The following is a 16,155-nucleotide window of genomic DNA, read 5'->3' on the forward strand; positions in this document are numbered from 1 at the left end:
AAACTCCATCTGCCATCTTTCAGCCCACTCTTCCAACTGGCATAAATCTCTCTGTAGACTTTGAAACTCTTCTTCATTACCCGCAACCCCACCTATCTTAGTATCATCTGCATACTTACTAATCCAATTTACCACACCATCGTCCAGATCATTGATGTACATGACAAACAACAGTGGACCCAACACAGATCCCTGTGGCACCCCACTCGTCACTGGCCTCCAACCTGACAAACAACCATCCACCATTACTCTCTGGCATCTCCCATTCAGCCACTGTTGAATCCATCTTGCTATTCCACCATTAATACCCAACCATTGAACCTTCTTAACCAACCTTCCATGAGGAACCTTGTCAAAGGCCTTACTGAAGTCCATATACACAACATCCACTGCTTTACCCTCATCAATTTCCCGAGTAACATCTTCAAAAAATTCAAGAAGATTAGTTAAACATGACCTTCCAGGCACAAATCCATGTTGACTGTTCCTAATCAGACCCTGTTTATCCAGATGCTTATATATATTATCTCTAAGTATTCATTCCATTAATTTGCCCACCACTGACGTCAAACTAATAGGTCTATAATTGTTAGGTTTACTCTTAGACCCCTTTTTAAACAATGGAACAACATGCGCAGTACGCCAATCCTCCGGCACTATTCCCGTTTCTAATGACATTTGAAATATTTCTGCCATAGCCCCTGCTATTTCTACACTAAATTCCCTCAATGTCCTAGGGAATATCCTGTCCGGACCTGGAGACTTATCCACTTTTATATTTCTCAAAAGTGTCAGTACTTCCTCTTCTTTGATCCTCATAGTTTCCATAGCTACTCTACTTGTTTCCCTTACCTCACATAATTCAATATCCTTCTCCTTGGTGAATACCGAAGAAAAGAAACTGTTCAATATCTCCCCCATCTCTTTTGGCTCTGCAGATAGTTGGCCACTCTGACTCTCTAATGGACCAATTTTATCCCTCGTTATCCTTTTGCTATTAATATAGCGGTAGAAACCCTTCGGATTTACTTTTACCTTACTTGCCAAAGCAACCTCATATACTTGACTTGACTTGAATATACATTGACTTGACTTGACCCACAACACCCATACTAGTGCTCCAGAATCCCCACCCCCCACTGGCCACCAATATTGTAATTGGTGGAGAGGTGGAATATTGCGTTGGAGGACCAGCCCTCCCGTGTGAACCTGAGACCCAATGGGTCTCACTTAGTCTAGTTTACAATAGGTGTTTTTGCAGATCTTTTAATTTAATTTTTTATCATGCCTTGGTAAGAACTTTAACAGCATTGTATTCATGCTTACATTATGTGCTCAAGCTCTGCAGTGGAGCATCATTTTACCTATTTCTGACAGGGTTGTGTGTGCTGCCAAATGAAGTAAAAAAAAAAAATTTTTTAATGGTATCATTTAGGAATCATGTTTTCACTTCTCCATGACTCCATTCTCTGTCAAATTTGCTCATCCCTGACTTTAACTGCACCATTATTGAACCAGCTACCTTTGATGGAATTCCCTTCCTGAAATCTCAGTCTTCCTTTTCCCTTTTAGCTGCTCCTGAAAACCTGGCCTTTTAATCAAGTTTTTGATCATTTGTTATGTTTTCTCCTTGCATGCGACTAGATGTCAAATTTTGTTGGTCATCACTCCTGTGAAGTGCCTTGGGACCTTTTCCAATGTTACATCTAAATTCATTGTAGCAGTCTAGGAGACCAAGCTAATGAAATTAATGGTACCTTCCCATGCAGTCTCATGAAGCAAAGACAGGGCGATTGCTTTGTGGAACACATTCATTCGTTCATTCAAGCCTGACATTGCACTGTCTGCCATGTTAATTCTTGATCACTCTCCCATCCGAGCCTCCTAGCGTGTTCTAATAAGTTTTGATACAATGTTCAGCACTTCATGTTCTATTCAGTCACATTGCAGCCTTCTGACCAACTCTGAGTTCAGCAATTTTCAATAATGAGCTGTTCCAGCATTCTAATTTCAGTTTGGACTGGCGACAGAGCTGGTGGATGTAAACGTTCTTTATTCATCATGAATATCAGGCATAGGTGACCTAAAACACCGTTCACCCAAAGGGTGATGTATGTATGGAATGAGATATCAGAGGAGGTAGTTGAGGTAGGTTCTATCACAAAATGTAAAAGCCATTTGAACAGGTACATGGATAGGATAGTTTTATAAGAGTATAGGCCAAATGCAGGCAGGTGGGCACAACATCATCTGCCCAGTCCATTATCGGCCCTGACCTCCCCACCATCGAAGGGATCTATCGCAGTCACTGCCTCAAAAAAGCTGCCAACATCATCAAGGACCAACACCATCCTGGCCACACACTCATCTCTCCGCTGCCATCAGGTAGAAGGCACAAAAGCCTGAAATCTGGTACATCCAGGTTCAGGAACAGCTGCTTCCCCACAGCCATCAGGCTATTAAACTCGCCATCAAACAAACTCTGAACTATAACAGCCTATTGCACTTTATCTGTTTATTTATGTGTATATATATGGCCTATGCTATATAGACACACTGAACTGTTCTGTATTTATGCTTACAATATTCTGTTGTGCTGCAGCAAACAAGAATTTCTTTGTCCTATCTGGGACACATGACAATAAACTCTCTTGACTCTCTTTACTCTTGACCTGACATCCTCCCCGCCCCCTTCCCATTCCTCTGCACCTTAAACATACCTGTTTTCTCTGTTTTTCAATTCTGATAAAAGGTCATCCAACTGAAATGTGAAAACTGTTTCTCATTTCACTGACACCGAGCAAATTAGGCAGCAATCCCAACATTTTTTATTATTATTGCTACCTACAGGGTAATTCCAGCTTTTGCTGATTTTAGACATTTTTGGTTGTTGTTGAAATTGCAGAATGAAAAAAGCTTACCAAATCATCAACCTCTTAAATCATCCTGATTTAGATTTTCCTCTCTCCAAGCGGGTAGAATTTCTCCCTTGCCAACTACAGAATCAATAGTATATGATGATGCGATACTGCAAGCTTCTGACATCTATAAAGGATTTAATGATCTATCCCTGTGGCAGGAAAGGTCACCTGCAAAAGGCAAAAAATAATTTAATAGTTTATAAGGACTATTTGAAACGTGTTAGTTTTTAATAAAATGTACTTACAGAACCAAATTAATTTTATATATAGTTAGCAACCTTAGGCAATCATTAATAATTCCAAAATTAGTATCTTATGAATGTAACAATGGCAGAGCTCAGACCTGAATCTAGAGAATGCATACTTTAAAATGTATTTGCAACTCTGGATTAAAAAGCAGTGCTGTGGAATGATGAGCTTGGGCCTGACTTTCCTTCAATTAAAACAATGCTATTCTAAAAATATCTTAATTGGAAGTTGCTTTAATCTTACCTTTGCTCAAATTCCACTTAGTTGCAGAGAAAAAAAAACCTAAATTAGGAGGATTTTATACGGTTGATGATTTGATGAACTGTTCTCATTCAGTAACTCATTCAACAATAACAGAAACGTAGTTATTTAAAATATAAATTTGCTTCATTGTTTAGGACAACATTTTGCCCATCGGGTTCATGTTGGTTCTGAGCAGAACAATTTCATCAATTCAATTTCTATACAATCTACAACCTATTCTCTCATACAAGCCATGTGTCTTTTCCTATTATCGCCCATTTGATTCTTATGCCACTCATGTACAGTAAGGGGTGGTATACTGCAGCCAATTAACCTACCACATAACTTTAACATGTGAAAATAAGCTAGAACACCCAGTAGAATGGCTACAGGGAGCATGTACAAACACCACAAAGACAGCAATCAAGATCAGGATCAAAGACAGGAGCCCAGATCAGCGAGGCATCATTATTAACTGAAAAGATTTTTATTAAATTGCAGTTGCAAGGAAAATGTAATATAATACCATTTTAGTGCAGGCAGTTACATTAAAGTCCACATCTTGGGATATGTAAGAAATTTCCTTCATTTAGGCTCCAACAGAAACTCAACCGAATTTATATCAATTAAGATATTTTTTAGGTTTTCCAAATTGCCCAAGCATCAATCCAAAATGATGATTACTAAATATGAAATGAAGACTATTTGGATTTCAAAAGCATGTAAGAGCTACTGCCAATGAGCCCTACTTCTGTGAAAACGTTCGGTTGTTCTGGGGAAGGCCAGTAGTTTCTTTTGTTTAGGTACTTGTTGGACTATCTTAGCTTTGTGAATGATTGCCCAATGGAACTGAGGGCCACCTCACATTTCAAATGCAGCTCTCTTTTTAGATTCAGCTGCTTGTGTGTTCTGATGATTCTTAAAAAACTATTTTGTTTGTCGGGATGTAGGGGCATCCCAGACAAGGCCAGGATTTGTTGCCCATTCTTAATGTCCTCTGGAAAGGTACTAGCGTGCAGCCAACTAGAAATGCTGCTGTCCTGATAAGGGTACGCCCACTGTGTTGTTGATTATGAAGTTTCAGGATTAGTTTAGTTTATTATAACGTGTACATTGAAAAGGTTTTGTTGCGTGCTAACCAGTCAGCGGAAAGACAATACACGATTACAATCGAGCCATCCACAGTGTACAGATACATGCTGAAGGGAATAATGGTTAGTGCAAGATAAAGCCAGTAAAGGCCGATCAAAGATTGTCCGAGGGTCTCCAATGAGGTAGATAGTAGTTCAGGATTGCTCTCTAGTTGTGGTGGATGGTTCAGTTGCCTGGTAACAGCTGGGAAGAAACTGTCCTTGAATCTGGAGGTGTGCTTTTTTCGCATTTCCATACCTTTGCACAATGGGAGAGGGGAGAATAGGGAGTGCGGTCTTGGATGGAGTTGTTTCCAAACCATGCTGTGATGTATCCCTTTAAAATGCTTTCTCTGGCACATCTGTGGAAGTTGGTGAGAGTTGTTGGGGACATGCCAAACTTCTGAAGCCTTCTAATGAAAGTAGAGGTGTTGGCGTGCTTTATTGGCCATAGCTTCAATTTGGCTGGTCCAGGAAAAGTTGTTGGTGATATTTGCTCCTAGTTACTCTACTTTGGCGCCATCAATGCAAACCGGGGTATGTGTACCGCTTCCCCTCCTGAAGTCGATTACTATCTTCTTTGTCTTGCTAACATTGAGAGAAAGGTTGTTGTCTCAACACCAGGTCATGAGGTTCTCAACCTCCCTCCTGTACTCCGTCTCATCATTTTTTGATATCCGGCCCACAATGGCGGTGTCACCTGCGAATTTGAGAATTGAATTAGATTTGTACCTGGCTGCACAGTTGTGGGTGTACGAGGAAAAAAGGGGGCTGAGAACTGCGAACTTGCAGAACACTAGTGTTGAGGATTATTGTGTAGGATGATGGGCCTCCTATCCTCATTGATTGGAGTCTATTGGTCAGAATTTAGGCACAGAGGCGATGAAGTTGAATTCCCTTATCAGGAAGATGTGTATCTTGAAATATTGTTGGAGCTGCAATCATCCATTCTGGTGGAGAATATTCCATCATACATTGGATTTGTGGCTTGCAAATGCTGGAAAGATTTTTGGGTGTCAGGAGGTACATGACTCATCACCAGATATCGAACCTGTGCCCTGTTTTTGCCTTGTTGCAACACTTTATGTGACTGTCTCAATTGAGTTTCCATGGTAATGCCATCAAAATTCAAGGGTAAATGAATGGACACTCTTGTTTGAGATGGTCATTAACAAGCACTTTTGTGATGCCAATGTTACTTGGCACTTATCGGCCCATTCCTGAATGTTTTCTGCCTGCAGTTATGCAGTACATCATTTGCGAAGTGGCAGTGAACGCAATCGAATATTGTACAATGTTTACTGAATGCCTTCACTTCAGATCTTATAATGCAAGGAACATCATTGATGAAGAAGCTGATGATGGTTGAGCCAAGTGCACCGTCCTGAAGAACTCTGAGAGTAATATCCTGGGGCTGGGATGATTGACCAATAACCACAGCTACCTTCTTTTTGGGATGTATGACTCCAACTATTGGTGTGTTTTCCCCTTAATATTAGCCACTTTAAAACTAATATCAGCTAATGGATGCTGACGTTGATGACCAGTACATCTCTTGATTCATTGAAGCCTTGGACAAAATGATCAGAGAATACTTAGTACTTTATTGAAAGACATTGCCAATTATTTTAGATTTTCAGCATTTGCAGATTTTATTTTGATTGCCAATAAAAGTCACATTGTCACATTTGTTTGAATTATATCTAGCTGCATAATGAGGAATAGAGCTTCATCCAAAGATAGACACAAAATGCTGGAGTAACTCAGCGGGACAGGCAGCATCTCTGGAGAGAAGGATGAGGGATGCTGCCTGTCTCGCTGAGTTACTCCAGCATTTTGTGTCTATCTTTTGTTTAAACCAGCATCTGCAGTTCCTTCATACACATTTCTTAGAGCTTTATCGAATACTGGAAATGTTAATCAGACTGCCTCCCTAGCCCATGCCACGATAGCTATTTGGTGAAGACATTTCCCTTTACGTGTTGAATTTACATGTGCATACATGCACACAGATATTTCATGCAAATCAGTTGCAATCACTTGAGTCAGCCTTCATCAAATACAATTTGACAGGAGGGCAGTCAACAAGCTGTGTTATAATTTGAAGCCTGCCCTTCAGGCAACACTTCACACAATGACAGACCTCTCTGTTGTGAGTAAGTTAATTTTACTTCGGAGTCACGTGAGTGACTACGTGAAGAGCCCCGCTAGGACGCATGCGTGTCATATCGCTACACGCATTGCAACGAGTCACAGCAGGGGGAAGGACGTTCCCCTTTAGCGGCAGAATTTAAAAGCCGGGAACAGCAGGTAAGGAGACTCTGCGTTTTCCCACTTACCTTGCAGGTGGAAAGATGGACAGATCCACGAGTAAAAAGGCTGCGAAAAAGCTGGCGGGGGAGAACCGCGGAGTTGCGGACAGCCAGCAGCAACAGCAGCAGTCGACGGCACGCCAATCTCCCGAAATGGGAACAGCTGTGCCCGACTTCGCTCCCGCACCGACGAAGCCGGGCGGGAAAGCGAAGCAAAAAGCAGACCGAATGCCAGACTCCGATAAGTCTGACTTTGAGCAGCCGCGAGCGGCCAGTGCCCGTGAGCACCGGGGCCGGTTGGAGCGGCTGCAGGATGACGAGCAGCCGCAAGCGGCCAGTGCCCGTGAGCATTGGAGCCGGTTGGAGCGGCTGCAGGATGACGAGCAGCCGCGAGCGGCCAGTGCCCGTGAGCATTGGAGTTGGTTGGAGCGGCTGCAGGATCAGGAGCAGCCGCGAGTGGCCTATGTCCGAGAGCATAAGAGCCAGTTGGAGCGGCTGCTGGAGGAAATACTCCAAAGTGGCAGGCTCCGGGAGATGGAGGCTAGCCACAGTGGGCAATTAGTAACCCCCACAGCAGTACCCCTTGTGGGGCTGCACAGTGTCTCTCCCTCATCAGAGGAGAGCACGGAGGGTCAATTCTGGGCTGACCCTGAAGAGGGCAGTGAACAACATACCCCCAGTATGCCTGGGGTGACAGAAAACATGCTGGACATGGTGTCCCAGTTTATCCAACCAGACCAAACTGGCCAAGACCTGGAGCCGAAAATAGCGGCAAGCATTGACTATATGTCATTTAACCAACTGCAGGCACAGGCACTATCAGACACCATGGCACGACATTTACCTCCAGGGAACTGCAAGTCGCTAAATGTTCCCAGTGTAAACCAGTGCATCTGGAAACATGTGGGGACATCAATTAGAACCAGGGACTTGAAAATTCAGAAAGTCCTAAAAGTCCTAACGGCAGGAATTACAGCTTTGGCTGCACATTGAAGGAGCAAAACATGACCCAAGACCACCAAGATGCACTGGCTTTACTCTGCAACTCACAATATGAGTTGAACAATATCAGGAAAAGTGCTATCCAACCAGCTTTAGACCCCAAATTTGCCGGCCTCTGTAAACCTGGAACCTCCAAACCGCCAATACTACTATTTGGAGGGGATCTACCAAAACAAGTCAAAGAACTTGATGAAGAGGCAAAAACACTGGGGCTCATAAAAGCAACAACCAAAAGCTACTACGGCCAAAAATATCACCCCTACGGACCCCCCAGTCGGCCAATACAAACCGGAGCAAGCGCAAAAACCAGGAACACCCAACATCGGTCTTTTTTAGGCCATGGCCCAGACCGACCGTCCTGGAAAATGCGCAAGCCTTCAACACAAACCCAACAACAGACCCAGACAACGTTGCCTCAACGTCCAAGGAAGATGCCGAAGAAATAACACACCTACCACTGGTAACCATGGAGGTAGGTGGGTCTGGTTCCTTAAGAATTAAAGGGAGCATGAAAGTTGGTGAGAGATTACGATATTATTTGGATGCATGGAATAAGATAACTACTGACACTTACATTCTAAGCAGTATCCAGGGTTATACCATAGAATTTATACAAAAACATAACCCTCCAGTACAGCATGTACCGAACCGAATGTTCGTGCTCACAGGCATAGAGAAATCTAAAGCACATGCTGAACTACAGCGGCTATATAAAAAAGGAGTAATTGAACACACCCAACACGAATCACAGGAATTCGTGTACAATATCTTTATAAAAAACAAGAAAGATGGTGGTTGCCGCATCATCATTGATTTGACTACTTTAAATACCTTTGTACCCTGTACAATATATTCATTTCAAGATGGAAAACTTTTGTTATTGCTAAGCAATTGATTTCCGAAAGCAAGCATCGATTTAAAAGATGCTTACTATACAGTACCCATAAGAGGTGACCACAGATGTTATTTAAAATTCAACTGGATGGGTCAGCGTTGGCAATACAGGGCACTACCTAATGGTCTGACATCAGCCCCCAGGTTATTCACAAAAATTTTGAAACCAGCCCTAGCGTTACTGCGAAAACAAAAACACATGGTAATGGCATATCTAGATGACATATTTATTGTTGGCAAAACTTTGGAATTGACTAAACAAGCAGTAACAGCCACAAAACAATTGTTTGAAGAACTGGGATTTATCATCCATCCAGTTAAGTCTAAATTAACGCCTTCAACAAAAATGGATTATCTGGGGTTCACCATTAACTCAGTTCTCATGTCAGTGACTTTGCCGAAAGAAAAGGTTACAGCCTTAAAAGAGGCTTGCAACGAAATCATTGACATCACCAAACTATCCATTAGACTGGTAGCTAGAATAATTGGGAAAATAGTGGCTGCATTTCCAGCCACACAATTTGGATCTTTACACTATCGAAATTTACAGAGAGCAAAAATAAGAGCACTCAAAATTAATGGTGGCCATTTTGACAGACCAATGAAGCTACCAACAGAGGCCATAATGGAACTAAAATGGTGGGAACACAAAATCAAGTATTGTTCCAATCCACTAATTATCAGCAACCCGTCTATGGTACTACAAACTGATGCCAGTGCACTTGGTTGGGGAGCTACCAATTCCATCTCCAGCTGTGGAGGGAGATGGAATGCACAGGAGGCATCATTATTAAAAACACTGGGCATAAACTACCTGGAAATGTTAAGTGCATTCCATGGCCTTAAGTCATATTGTTCTGGGTTAAATCACCAGCATGTTAGACTACAAATTGACAACACCACCGTGGTAGCATATATCAACCATATGGGTGGAAATAAATCGACATCATGTGACAATCTGGCCAACACAATTTGGCAATGGTGTATCCAGAGAAATATTTGGATATCAGCTACCTATTTACCAGGTAAACTAAATTTAGTGGCAGACACCAGGTCACGCAAATTCAATGAAAACACTGAATGGATGTTGGATAAAAATGTATTTGCTGAAATTACAGCACGGTATGGCACACCAGATATCGATCTTTTCGCATCCAGGCTCAATCACCAGTTATCAAATTATGTTTCATGGGAACCAGACCCTGGGGCAGTGGCAACAGATGCATTTTCGCTGCATTGGGGGAAATTGTTTATTTATGCATTCCCTCCTTTCTGCCTCATCAGTCGGGTATTAAGGAAATTACAACAAGACTCTGCATCTGGTATTTTGATAGCACCCGATTGGCCTACTCAACCATGGTTCCCGGTGATACTAGACATGGTATTAGAACCATGCATCACCATCCATCATAGACCAAGTTTACTGGTCCATCCGGTAACACAGGAAAGTCACCCCTGTCGTAATCATACAAACCTATTAATTTGTAGAATTTGAAAGCGCCACTACAACACCTGGGACTGATGGACCGAACAATGGATATGATTGCATCGGCCCACAGACAGTCCACCAAAAAACAGTACTTGGTGCACATCAAGAAATGGGGGAAGTACTGTCACGACAATAACCTCAACCACAGATCAAACAACATTCCGTCTGTTCTGGAATTTCTGGCAATCCTCCACTATGATGAGGGCCTCAGCTATAGTGCCATCAACTGCGCCAGAAGTGCTCTGTCAAACTACCTGTGGCGAGGAACAGAGCGGCATTCTGTAGGGACATACCCCCTGGTAACCAAATTCATGAGGGGCATTTTCAATACTAATCCCCCAAGAACCAGGTACACCCAAATTTGGGATGTGAGCATTTAATTGACCATGTTGAGAAACTGGTCTCCACCTACAGCTCTGTCCCTACAGACACTAACGATGAAAACGGTCATGCTGATGGCCTTGGTCACGGCACAAAGGGTCCAGTCACTACAAAAACTAAGGCTGGACAACTTGACTATTTCATCTGGGAATTTGACTTTTCATATCCATGAATTAATTAAACAGAACAGGCAGGGATCAGCAGGGCAAAATATAGAGTTCCGGGCCTACCCGACGGATGATCGTCTCTGTATAGTAACTCACTTACTATTATATATGGAACATACAAGAATCATCAGAGGCAAATAAATGGCACTGTTAATCAGCCACAAACAGCCACACAAAAAAGTGACAGTCCAGACCATCTCAAGATGGTTAAAACAGGTCCTAATAAAGGTGGGAGTAGATACTAACATTTTTAAATCTCACTCCACCAGGGCTGCAGCTACATCAGCAGCAATACAGTTAGATGTTCCAATGGACCAAATCCTCAAGACTGCAGGATGGTCAACGGAAAGAACGTTCCAACGATTTTATAATAAACCAGTCATTGAACCTGGAACATTTGCAGAAACACTTTTAAGTTCTGTAATATGATTTTACCCCATAAATAGGGGCTATGATTTGGTGTTAATAAAATTTTCGTTGTTTCAATATCATATTGATATCTAATGATGTTAACACTATTCTCCCCATAATCAAGGCAGATGTGATGCATGGACTCGTTTCCACGGCATGAAATCACAGAGCTTTAAAATCTTCACGTAGTCACTCACGTGACTCCGAAGTAAAATAGTAAGATTAAACGAGAACTTACCAGTTTGAAGTTTGATCTTTATTTTATGAGGAGTAACGTTGAGGGAATACGTGCCCTCCGCTCCCACCCTTGATCATATACTCAACTGGTATCTCTTCTCTAATCTTACTATGTTTAGTCATTACAGTTATCTGTGATTTCACACCGCTGCTTTGAAGAATGACACGCATGCGTCCTAGCGGGGTTCTTCACGTATTCCCTCAACGTTACTCCTCATAAAATAAAGATCAAACTTCAAACTGGTAAGTTCTCATTTAATCTTACTATTTTATGCTACAGTATATGATCTTCAGAATGGACAGACTCAGCAGGTCAAGATGCATTTGTGAGCTCTATATCCAGGTTTAGTTTAGAAATACAACGTGGAAATAGGCTAGACAATTACTAGATTAGATTGTCATCTGTCCATTAATGCTTTAAACGGGCTACTGCAACTTTGTAAGTCAGGATTGATATGTTTGCAACTGTTAACATGTGAACGGCTGGAGAGAACCAAAAAATAAATATTGTTGCTCTCAGATATCTGAAATAGAAACAGAAATTGCTTGAAACAGTTCATAGGATAGACAGAGTTTTTAGAAAGGGAAACTGAAAAAAACATTCCAGGTTTACCTGGGCGCAGCAGTAGAGTTGATGTCTTACAGCGCTTGCAGCTCCAGACACACAGGTTCGATCCCAACCATGGGTACTGTCTGTATGAAGCTTATACAACCTCCCCGTGACTGCGTGGGTTTTCACTGAGATGTTCAGTTTCCTCCTACACTCTAAAAACGACAGGTTTGTAGGTTAATTGGCTTGGTATAAATGTATTGTGCCTAGCATATGTAGGATAGTGTTAATGTGTGGGGAACGCTGGTCAGAGTGGACTCGGAGGGCCGAAGGTCCTGTTTCCGCACTGTATCTCTAAACTAAACCTAGATATATAACTCACAAATGCATCTTGACCTGCTGAGTGTTTGCAGCATTTTCTGTTTTTATTACAGCCACCAAGTGTCTGAATTCCCCCCAAAAATGTAGTAAGATTTCTAAACAGACCCTCAAAATGAAAAATATAGCATTTAGTAACTGAACTATGGAATATTGTAATTGACAATAAGATGTCCCATTAATAGCCATGGTGCTTTTAATTCATGAGAGTTCATATTGATGCCACTCCCAAAATGGTGAAATGTTTTTTTGAGATCATTACTTACTGCTGGTTTTGGTGTTAGTTTGACACTCTTATTCTGATATCAAAACAAGGTATAGGAGCATCCTGTAACGCCTACATGCCATTACATAGAACATAGAAAGGTACAGTACAGGAACAGGCTTTTTGGCCTACAATGTCAGTGCTGAACACAATGCCAAAGTAAACTAATCTCATCTGCCTATGCATGCTCCACACTCCTCAATTCCCTGCACATCCATCTTTCCATATGAATACCACTTAAATGCCACTATTGTAACTGTTTTTACCACTACTACAAGCAGCGTTTTCCAGGCACCAGCCACCCTCTGTGTAAAAACTTGCCCCATACATCTCCTTTACAATTTGCCCTTTCACCTTAAAGTTATGCCATCTTGTCTTTGACATTTCCCCCCCACCCCAGGAAAAAGATTCTGAATGTCTTCCATGATTTTATACACATCTGTATCGTCAACCTCTAATCCTCCAAAGAAAGAGATACAAGTTTGTCCAACCTCTTCTTATAGCTAATGCCGTCTAATCCAGGCAGCATTTTGGTCAAGGACACAAAGTAACTCAGCATGTCAGGCAGCATCTCTGGAGAACAAGGATAGGTGATGTTTCTGGTACAGTCCTTTCTTCAGGCTGAAGAAGGGTCCCGATTTGAAACATCACCTATCTATATTTTCCAGAGATGGTGTCTAACCCTTTGAGTTACTCCAGCACTTTTTGACTTTTGTGTAAACTAGCTTCTTCAATTCCTTGTTTCAGCATTCTGGTAAAACTCTTCTACAACCTCTCCAAAGCCTCCATATCCTTTCTGCTCATATTGAATATATGGCTGAAAGGGCCAGGGAAGGAATAGAGCAAAGGGACAAATGGGACAACAATATCAAAGAGAAATGACAGGAAGAATGGATTCATTCCTTGAGGCAAAATTCCTTGCAGTGGGAAGTTTTATGTATGGGGAAAGGTAAAATATTGGTAAAATATTAGTGTGCCGGGAACCTAACTCCAATTCATTAACCTCTATATTTAACTGTGATCTAACACTATATGTGCTGTGACTATGTGTGCTGTGACCTTCCGAGAAATCAGCGGGTTGTCACTTTCAATATGTTAATCACTCAATTACTGTGATATTAATTTTGTAGTTTATCTTTGAAACCATGGATTTCCCTGCATTTTTAAACCTGCCCGTGAAAATAGAAACCAATAGTATTTGAAGAGAATGAGACCATTACATGGAACAATGCCAAAGGCATTAACTGCTTGTGTGAAAAGTACTGTTCATAAAATCTCTACTGAGACGTTTACCACATATTTGGATATTTGAAGATCTGATATGTACTTTGGAGATCTGATCTACGACTTAATCTCTGCTAGTTTGGAGATCGGACAAAAAGAAAAATGAAGAGAAACATTGCACTAATAATGTCTCTAGAATTGGTAAACTGCTGCTCAGATATGTGCAACTCCACAGCAGAAAGATGCAGCTTGCCAAAGGTCATATCTTGATCGCAGGGTGGTTATGGAAAACAAGATCATAAAGAACAATACATGTGTAAGAAAGAACTGCAGATTCAGAAATGCAGTGGTCAAAAAGGCTTTTGGCACATTGGCCTTCATCAGTCAGAGTATTGAGTATATATGTTGGGAGGTCATGTTGTAGTTGTATAAGACGTTGATGAGACCACATTTAGAATATAGTGTTCAGTGCTGGGCACCATGTTACAGGATAGATATTGTCAAGCTTGAAATGGTCCAGAAAAGATTTACGAGGATGTTGCCAGGACTGCAGGGTATGAGCTATAGGGAGAGGTTGAGTAGGCTGGGTCTCTATTCCTTGGAGCGCATGAGGATGAGGGGTGATCTTGTAGAGGTGTACAAAATCATGAGAGGAATAGATCTGGTAGATGCACAGAGTCTCCTGCCCAGAGTAGGGAAATCGAGGACTAGAGGACATAGGTTCAAGGTGAAGCGGAAAAGATTTAATAGGAATCCGAGGGGTACTTTTTTCACACAATGCGTGGTGGGTGTATGGAACAAGCTGCCAGAGGAGGTAGTTGAAGCTGGGACTATCCCATCGTTTAAGAAACAGTTATACGGGTAAATGGATAGGACAGGTTTGGAGAGATATGGACCAAGCGCAGGCAGGTAGGACTAGTGTAGCTGGGACATTGTTGGTCGTGTGGGCCAGTTGGGCTGAAGGGCCTGTTTCCACGCTGTATCACTCTATGACTCTATGGGATGCTGGTTCACACCAAAGCTAGACACAAAATGCTGGAGTAACTCCGTGGCTCTGGCAGCATCTCCGGAGAAAAGGAATAGGTGACCACGGTTTGAGACCCTTCATCAGAATCTGATCATCTGATGAAAGGTCGTGACCCAAAACATCGCCTATCCCTTTACTCAGTAGGTGCTGCCTGACCAGCTGAGTTACTCCAGCATTTTGTGTCTATGTTTAAGAACAATACATCTTCCAGTTACTCAATTCTACCTTTGTGGAAATAGAACAATAATCGTGGAAGACTGTCAAATTTAAGGAAGACGTCACAAGGGTCGAATATACATTAGCCCATGGACCCTCTGTTCTTGGATTTCCTTTGAATTTGCAGTGGTCTTGCTTTCCTGGTGTGAAAGTATGTAAATAAGTCATTAAAATGATTTTCTCATCTAGGTCCCAGCCAATCCTTAACGTGCAAGATAGCTTTGAATGCAGAAAGGTGGATCCAAAATGCTGGAGTAACTCAGCGGGACAGGCAGCATCTCTGGAGAGAAGGAATGGGTGATGTTTCAGGTCGAGACCTTTCTTCAGAATGCTGAAATGTTTGTACTTAGTTTCAAAAGGGATAAAATAATGTAAGAATAGGAGCTGGTCAATTATGTCCTTAATCCTGCACAACTACTCAAGAAATCCTAGCCTTAGGTGATTTAAATCCAAAAGTTTGCCTTTGTCCAGTGATGCATAATTTAACATCTTTGGATGGCAGGTCTATCAGCCTCAGATTTTAAGTTAGCAATTGATCTTGCACTACTTCTAGCTCATAGAAATGTGTCTCAGACATTGATGATTATTATCTGTAGAATGCTTCCTAATTTCATTCTTGAAAAACCTGGGTCTATTAATTAAATTCTGGTCCTTGTCCTGTAACTGTCCTTAAAAAATCTTGACAATTACACATTGACCTTCTAGGTTCTGGGAAAAGCAGCTTTAGTTTGTGTAATATCTCGCATTATTTTACTATTTTAAACAATAATGACAGCATTTTGATACTCCGTTGATTGTTACAGTAATAGCCATTATAAACAGGATGTTGTTTGGTCTGGATGATAGGAGTATGTTACACAAATTCTGACAGTTCAAAGCATAAACATAGTTTGTTTTACAGTGATATCTTACCACATGTAACTCTAGTATTACAGAAAGTGCCCTTGACACATTGAGACTTTCTAACATACTACTAACTTATAGTATTTAGGTTTTTACACTACTGCAGAAATAACCTTGCAGTATGACAGGCCCTACATCATTGTCAGTTGTGATACT

The sequence above is a fragment of the Amblyraja radiata genome, chromosome 5 (genome assembly GCF_010909765.2).
Source record: "Amblyraja radiata isolate CabotCenter1 chromosome 5, sAmbRad1.1.pri, whole genome shotgun sequence".
NCBI lineage: Eukaryota > Metazoa > Chordata > Chondrichthyes > Rajiformes > Rajidae > Amblyraja > Amblyraja radiata.